At 42.6% G+C, this 8595-nt stretch overlaps 1 protein-coding gene across 1 annotated transcript in view; it reads right to left on the bottom strand.

Moving 5' to 3' along the window:
- Positions 1-8595, bottom strand: part of LOC138982492 (thrombospondin type-1 domain-containing protein 4-like) — a 215204-nt gene that overhangs the window by 142005 nt on the left and 64604 nt on the right. The window lies entirely within an intron of this gene.

Here is an 8595-nt window from a genome sequence, read left to right as displayed (position 1 = left end):
CACACACACACATAGACACTAAACTCACTATTGCCGATTTCGCGGAATGGGCAACTTGCCCATTACGCGTAATCGGCTGCCGATTCCGCGTAATCGGCTGCCGAATTCGCGAAATAGGCAAGTTTTAGAGGCCTTTACGCGATTTCGGCAAAACGCTGCCGATTTCGCGTATTGGGCAGCGTTTTGCCGATTACGCGAAATGGGCAAAAATGTTGCCCATTACACGTAATCGGCAATTACGTGAATTCGGCACGACATATATATCATACGGTACACAAGAACATGCAACAGCCAGTCTACTTCTTCTTTTTCTCTCTGTCTCTGTCTCTGAGTATGTGTGTGTGTGTCTCTCTCTCTGTATCTCTCTCTCTCTGTATCTCTCTCTCTCTCTCTCTCTCTCTCTCTCTCTCTCTCTCTGTAATTGTTTTACGTTTGTATATGACTAAGTGCCAAAAGGTGCTCACAGAACAGAAGACGACTTTGTTTTACAATAAAAATGTTTCTAAAAACGTGTGTCTGCTGAAAATTGGTGTGTGTGTGGATGAATGTGCGAAGAGATAGTGGACATAATTTCGTGTGTCTGACTTGAACGGTTTTGAAGTTATCTTTGTTTAAAGTCAAAAATAACGCCAGAACCGGCCATCTGAAAACGGACATCGTGATACCTCGTGTTTTGAATATGCCACAGAAAAATAACAAGAAGCACAAATGAATTGCATTTAGTTTGATTGAATGCTTGAAACATCGCTTTACAGACGAGACCAAACGTCAAATCTAAATCTCGAGAGAATTTTTTTTTTTCGATAACCGAATTTTAAGGTGTCGCACGCAAGATGTGTCGTCATCACGGCATACATTTTTCAATCGCAGATATTTACTAAATTTCTTTTTCAAAAACTCTGGAATTGATGTCGACACGTCAAGCGATAACGGTGTATCAAACTGCTGTCTTTCAAGTAATCCAGCAAAGACTGCAGAACTTTTGAACAGCATTTTTGAAAACGATTTGAAAATTTCGTCATATCTTGCGTGCGACAAAATGTTCGGTAATTAACGTTTATTTTCTTTTAAAAACAAAATTTACATGTACAAAGATCTACTTCATCTACGGAACCACGTGACACATTCTGTGTTCAAAATTTGTGAAGAAATCACGAACCACGAATGCGCTATCAAGTGTTGAAATTATGTCGTCAACATCTTTTCAGATCTTGCGTGCGACACCATCTTGCGTTCAACATAAAATGTCACTACCTTATCGAGTTTAATGGGTAAAACTAACTATTTGTTGTCTTAGTTTAATCTTCTTAATTAAAAGCGTAATAAAACCGAACTTCCAAGATGAATTTTAATTGAGATTAGCGAAAGAGCGGGCACGCAAGTCGACCTTAAAGTAAAAGAATGATAACACGAGCGTTTGTCGTGTTGTCTTGCGTGCAACACATTGTCCAAAAAGGAAAATGTATATTTTTCTCAGACGTTTTTTAAGTTGAAACCTTGAAACTTCACACACATTTGGGGTTTAATCGCCCCCATGCATGGTAAAAGTCTTGTTGACCCTTGTCAGATTTCAAGGTCACGGCTGGGTCACATGTGGTTCAGAAAACGGATGAAACATATTTTTTCAGAGATTTTTGAAGCTAGAACCTTCAAACTTCAAACAACGCTTTTGCTTAATGATTGTTCAACATGGAGAATTCAAGGTTGATCCTTGAGAAATGTGAAGGTCATAGCAGGTCTCGTGTGGGTAAAAAAAAAAAGGAAATTGTAATGAACTTCAATTTATATAAAACCAAAGTCTGGTTGATCTGTTTTAAGATTTAAGGTCAAATCTGTTATTTAAGGTCAAATCAAATAGAAATTTGTTGATGCTTAAATCTTTGAAACTTCCAACAGGTTTGAGGTTTGACAACTTCTGGACTTTGAAATCTGGTATGGTTGATCCTGGTAATATTAATTGGTCAAAACATCAAGATCAACAATTATAAAATAAGCACTTTCACCAATGTCAAGTGAGCAATTGCAGCAAACGTGAGTCTTATAAAGATTATCACTTTTTGTGTGACCTCAACTTGACCCCTCTGAATGCTCTCAATCATGGAAATTGACCACACTTTGATTATAACCAAACAACATCAAAACTTTGGAATGTGTGAAGTTTCAAAGGTGTTGCTTAAAAGGCGTTCGTGAAAATGACAATTGTATGTGTCTGACTTCAATGCGACCCCGCTGCGACCTTGACGTTTGATTTTATCAACCAGACTTTCATCATGTGTGAATGACTTCAAACACTATAAAACTAGTTGAAGAAATTGACAATTTTTCAAAGTTTAAGCCAGATGGCACTGCTGTGACCTTGAAATTTGACAAACATTAACCAGGCGGTCACCTTTTTTAGAAAATATCCTTAAAGGATCTTTAACCTTACTGTGACCTTGGAATTTGATGAGATTTAATTTAACTTGCGTAGTGTGCCAAGTTTCAAGGCCCTAGCTTCAAAAACATATGAGAAAACCTCATTGAAAAATGTATATGTTTGACCTCAACGCGACCCTGCTGTGACCTTGACATTTTCAACCAGACTTTAATCGTGTGTGAACATTATACACTAGAACTGTGTGTATTTTCAAAGCTCGTGCTATAAACGCGCTGAATAAATTGAAAATATTCCACATTTGGACCAGATGTGACCCCGCTGTGACCTTGAACTTTGACAAAGATTTACCAGCAGGTCACTTTTAATGAGGTTTTATAAAAATGCTGAAAGTATGTGAAGTATGTAAAGTCTAACTGATCTAGTATTAAAACATGTAAGACGTGACAACGACAATTTTCCAGTTTGCAAAGGAAATTTAACCTCGCTGTGACCTTGAAATTCAATGTTGTTTAATGTGATGTGCACCATACCTGGAGGTCATTATACTTTGGTTGTGTGCCAAGTTTCAAAGCCCTAGCTTTAAAAACGTGCGAGATAACCTTAATGCTATGACTCAGTGCCGTTTTGAATGATATAACGAACAAAAGTATCGTTATTTGTAAAATCATTTGGGTAAATTTATCTTTTCTTTTCGTAATTGGGTTCCAGCATCTGTTGTCTTAACAAAAATCACAATATCAGTCGTGTTTGTCAACTTTTATTTTTTAGCCCCTTTGTCCGCTTTTCGTGCGCACCTTTTGGCACTTAGTCATATATAGATGTATATAAAATTAGAGTAGTCCCTCTCTGGGCGAGGGCTGGTTAAAAAGAAGCTCGTTTATATTGCTTATGCCACAACCTTCGCAAAAATAAATTTTGATTTGATTAGATTTGATCTCTCTCTCTCTCTCTCTCTCTCTCTCTCTCTCTCTCTCTCTCTCTCTCTCTCTCTCTCTCTCTCTCTCTCTCTCTCTCTACGATCTGTATGTCTGTCCATGTCTGTTTGTCTCCCTCCCTCCCTCCCTCCCTCTTTCTCTCTCTCTCTCTTCTACCCCCCCTCTCTCTCTCTATCTCCTTCGCCCCCACCCCACCCCCCTTTATCTGCTGTTACTCCACAACACTTGTTCTCCCTAAAGACTTGCAGAGAACTACGCAGAACATGCAAGTGCTTTGATGATCTGGAATGCCTATAAACTGCAGCCCCCGTTTCTGGAAGCAAGCAGGCTGCATGGTTGCAGGGTGTTGTCTCAGAGAGCCGATGCCAGTGATCTACCGGGACCAAGGGTCTGCGCAGAGAACGACGTCGCAAGACAAGACTACACAATCGAAACCTGCTAAAGACAGCCCCCGGTCTGATAACGGTTCTATTTTAGTTCTATTGCCTCTTCTTGTGGATTGCATTAAACGTCGTGTCAGAGCGAGGTTGCCAGGGGCGGGTGGGCGAGTGTGAATGAAATGACGTAGTGTGGTTGAAATGACGCAGTATAGGTTTCTGACGAGGTCATGAGAGGGTGAAACTGTGGCTGTTAGCGTCGCTTCACGTCAGTACTCACAGTCATTTGAGAATTGAGGATGTAAAAGCCCAGACAGATAATTCATGGTTATAGACATAGCATCAAAAGCGGTTATCTACAAACTGTAAGCCTTTAGCAAGCGAAAATGTTCCCAAGTCTGTAAGGCGAGATAATCATACTCTGAATTGAAGTGATATTATTCTGGTCGAACCATCCTGTGGGCTCGCCTATTTAAAACATAGCAATAAAACATTTGAGCTGGAATTACTTATAGTTTAGGCCTACATGAAGAATACGTATTCAACAGCTCAGTTACACAAAGCATGTATACGCATCCGTCTTGTGAAAAGATCATCCTTCCTTCTTCTAGCGCCCCCCCCCCCCCCCTCTGCCCCCTCCCACCCCCCTCTCTCTCTCCCCCCCTCTCAACCCTCTCTCTCCCCCCCCCTCTCCCCCCCCTCTCCCCCCCCCCTCTATTCGAATATTGAAAAACATTCTATTCGAGCTGCACATGATTAGTTGACATTAAGAATATACACTTGTTATTGTTCAGTATCACAATGTTAATGCAAATAATGTCCTCTCCGATCATTGCGCCCCCTTACGCCAACCCCTCACTACCCCCACCGCCCTCTTGCACCCCCTTGTCCCTCCATTGCCCCCATCCCTTCACCACAGACTAAACCTCAAACAAAAGGCGACTGTGTTGTAAATGGATACATGCATTACGCAATAAGAGCAATTAGGTTGTCAGATGCGTGCAGCTGCAGAAGGACAACCGTTACGCCTGCGTCAATAATAGGCCTGGACAAGTAGGATATGCGCCGAAATGGCTGCGATCTGCCGGCCGATGTGAATGCGTGATGTATTGTGTAAAAAAAATTCCATCTCACACGGCATAAATAAATCCCTGCGCCTTGAATATGTGCGCAATATAAATTCAATAAAAAAATTTTAAAAAAATCCCTGCGCTTGGAACTGTACCCACGGAATACGCGCGATATAAGCCTCATATTGATTGATTGATTGACCTACTCTTTTCAAAAATAAAAATGTTTTTTATGCATGAATCAATTGAGTCGTTTGAGGTTTCAAGACGACTCTATATCAGCAATAGCATGTTATTGTGAAGCTCTACGTCTAAAATACAACAAATGACTAAAAGGGGCATAATCCCAGTGGCGGCGTCTTCAAAAAAACTGTAGCAGTTTGAGGAAACTTCGTCTCCTTGGGCATTAGTAAGATGAAGCTCATTTGATGTGTTAGCAGCTCTGTCACGGAAGTACGTTTGTATGCGCGCAATACTCAGTCTACACTAGCACAGCAACAAACGGTAGGCTATTACATGTTCGAAACCTCAGTCAACCAGCATATCTTAAGAAGGGCAAAATTGTATCGTTTTTGGTACCCGACTTTCCCGTCATCAAATGAAAAGAGCTGCATCTTATACACACCAGTCGGGTCAGTCACCCACCTCGCTTGACATACATCCGGGCTCTCTACTTTCACACTTTCACAACTTCGAACTGTACTGACTTTGTCATGGTGATAATAACATTCTGTATTGTGTTAGTCTTGTTTGTCTCACAAACTGTCAAGGTCCAGCACCAGAATAAGGCGTCGGATTCACAGGGGTCTATCGGCACAAAATAAATTCTTTGTAAAATGTCTGACGCTCAACCGAAAGCAGCCATGATGTTCCCAAGCGGTAAGCGTTCAAATGGAAGTATGTTTGCACTGTATGTAAAAGCTCGGGGAGCTATGTGACCAGAAACAGATGGTTTACGGGAGGCGGAGTGGGCACTTAAGGTGTTCATACTTTACGCCGTTCTTATCACAGCAAATGTGCGCTGCATCATTACTGCTTTACCCATAGCAATTGCATGCGCGCTGCATCATTACTGCTTTACCCATAGCCATTGCTTACGCGCTGCATCATTACTGCTTTACCCATAGCCATTACATGCGCGCTGCATCATTACTGCTTTACCCATAGCCATTGCATGCGCGCTGCATCATTACTGCTTTACCCATAGCCATTGCATGCGCGTTGCTTGATTAAAACCAATAATCAGGCGCAGACTTCTGTACTAAAAAAATACAAGATTGTAGAAAAGTTCCACTGTCGAAAATGAGAGTATACGACGGAGGAGGCTGTCTCCAAGATAGAAAGAAAAAAAACAGCTAGATAGAGAGAGGATGGCTGGGGTGGTGGTGGTGGGGAGGTTAGGGGGGAGGGGGGGGGCTTTTCAATCTATGGACTTGTTGACATACACGTTTCAACCGAGCGAGGTGTTGGGAGGTCTGGCTAATTGGGCAAATGTTTAAGGTGTTTACGCCTTTAATTCCAGGTATCCAGGTATCCAGGTAAAGGCGCAAATGCAAAGCCCACCCGTTCTCCTTACCCAAACCCTTTTTCCTGGGGTCTGCCTTGCGCACGTTAATTGTGCAGAAGTGTGTGAATGAAATTGGTTTAGTACGAAAGAAAAGAGAGGAAGAAAGATCGAATGAAAAAGAGAAAGAAAGACAGACAGACAGACAGACAGACAGACATACAGACAGACAGACAGATAGATAACAAATAAAAAGTGAGAGGAGTAAACATTCTTTCTCGTGTCTGTCTCTCTGTCTGTCATTCTGTCGATTCAACGTCAAAAAAAAGTAAGGAAACTCCATAGCTGCAGACGAAGCATGCTTGTTGCAGAACACAATGCTAACTGTCATATCAAGTGATTAAATCTATAAATTGTATTCAAAATGTCGTAGACGTCAAGTTCCGAAACATCTTTTATACCCAAACGTGCTGGTATACGGAAATGCCTTGCGCTATTTTTGGGCCAAACCTGTGCCACAGAATTTGAATGGCCTGGGAATTCTAATCTAGACACTTGTATCGTTTACATTACGTTGAAACCGAGAGGGGATATTCAGAAATCGGGCTGACAAACGCTTACCAAAAGCAGTATCATGTTAGTGAATTAAAAAAACTTCTAAGTTAAGACATATCGCTTGTGTGTGCTAATACAAGGATGTCTGACAAATATTTTTGAGCTACAGCTTTGCAGGGCCGGACTAGGCGAAGAGGAGGGGGGGGTTGCCAGTGGTGGCCCAGGGGGATGTCCCCCCTGGCGGCAGGGGCGGATCAGTTCATTTTATGACTGGTTTTTTTCAAAAGTATATTGTGAAGATATGGGTGTGAAGGCGCGAAGCGCCGAGCCGACGGCGCAAAGCGCCGAGCCGACGGCGCGAAGCGCCTAGCTTGCTAGGGGGGTCCGGGGGCATGCCCCCCCGGAAAATTTTGAAAAAAAGGATGCAAAATGGTGCAATCTGGTGCATTCTGAGGATGATCATTACCAGTTTCAGGCAGCAGATTTTGTCACTGATTAATACCCCAAAAATTGAAACTCAATGTAAAATAAAGAAATGCATACCTCATTCAATATTTTTATTTTTTGGCTGGGGGGGGGCAGGGTCCGGAAACCCTAGAACCCACCCCCACCCCCCTCGTTGTGGGGGTCAGGGGGCGAAGCCCCCTGAAGCTGACGGGTAGGTCATATTCTGAGATAGAAAAATGGTCGCTCCTTGCATGAAACGGCATAAAATAAGCAATAATAAAAAACAATTAAATAAGTAAGGTACATGTTTAGGCTAGGGGGGGGGTTGCGCAACCCCCATAACCCCCCCGGTAGTCCGGCCCTGCTTTGGGTACGGCTGAAAACGTGACGTATCTCTTGGAGTATCTTGGAGTTTGACGTTTGCGATAATAATTATGAGTAAAATACCATCTCGCTCAATCTTCCTCTCTGTCTGTCTGTCTGTCTGTCTGTCTGCCTGTCTGTCTGCTTGCCTGTATGTCTGTCGGTCTGTCTGTCTGTCTCTGTTTTTCTGTCTGTCTGTCTGTCTGTCTGTCTGTTTGTTTGTCTGTCTCACACACGCTCCCTATCACTCTTTCTGTCTGTCTGTCTATCTGTATGTCGCTCTGTCTGCCTGCCTGTCTGTCTATCTGCCTGTCTGTCTGTCAGTCTGTATGTTTCTGTCGCACACGCTCTCTAGCACTACTCCTGTCTGTCTGTCTATATGTATGTCACTCTGTCTGTCTGCCTGTCTGTCTATCACTTCCTGTCGGTCTGTCTGTCTGTCTCCCTCTCTCTCTCTCTCTCTCTCTCTCTCTCTCTCTCTCTCTCTCTCTCTCTCTCTCTCTCTCTCTCTCTCTCTCTCTCTCTCTCTCTCACGACTTAGATTCCGTACGTGAAGGGAGAGATAATTATATCAAAAAGGAGAGGGCGTGATCACCTTGAATCCTTGAAAAACAGAACAAAGGATTAATATATTTACTGCAACATCCTGTTTATTCTACCTGCAACTCTGCCCTTACGACCAGTTTGAACTAAATTAATAAAACTTGTTTTTAGATGGTCACAGCTATATTCCCAACGAAAGAGTAACTCTTATAAACTAAAGTCTTTGCACAACCCCGCAAGAAGAAAAGCAGCTAAAAGCAAACGAGCATTCAACCGGCATTGGCATCACACTCACGATACACATGGGCGTCTTTCAGCAGCGCTGATCCAATCTTTGTCGAAGCACAGCCTGAAGACAAGACCCAAAGCTCTCAATCCCACAATCCAACGTGCTTAATCTTCAACGTAGGAGAGCAGACAAGGA

Source organism: Littorina saxatilis, linkage group LG1 (assembly GCF_037325665.1).
Source record: "Littorina saxatilis isolate snail1 linkage group LG1, US_GU_Lsax_2.0, whole genome shotgun sequence".
Classification (NCBI taxonomy): Eukaryota; Metazoa; Mollusca; class Gastropoda; order Littorinimorpha; family Littorinidae; genus Littorina; species Littorina saxatilis.
Note: the sequence above shows the minus strand (reverse complement) of the source record. Positions and strands in the feature narration are given on the sequence as shown.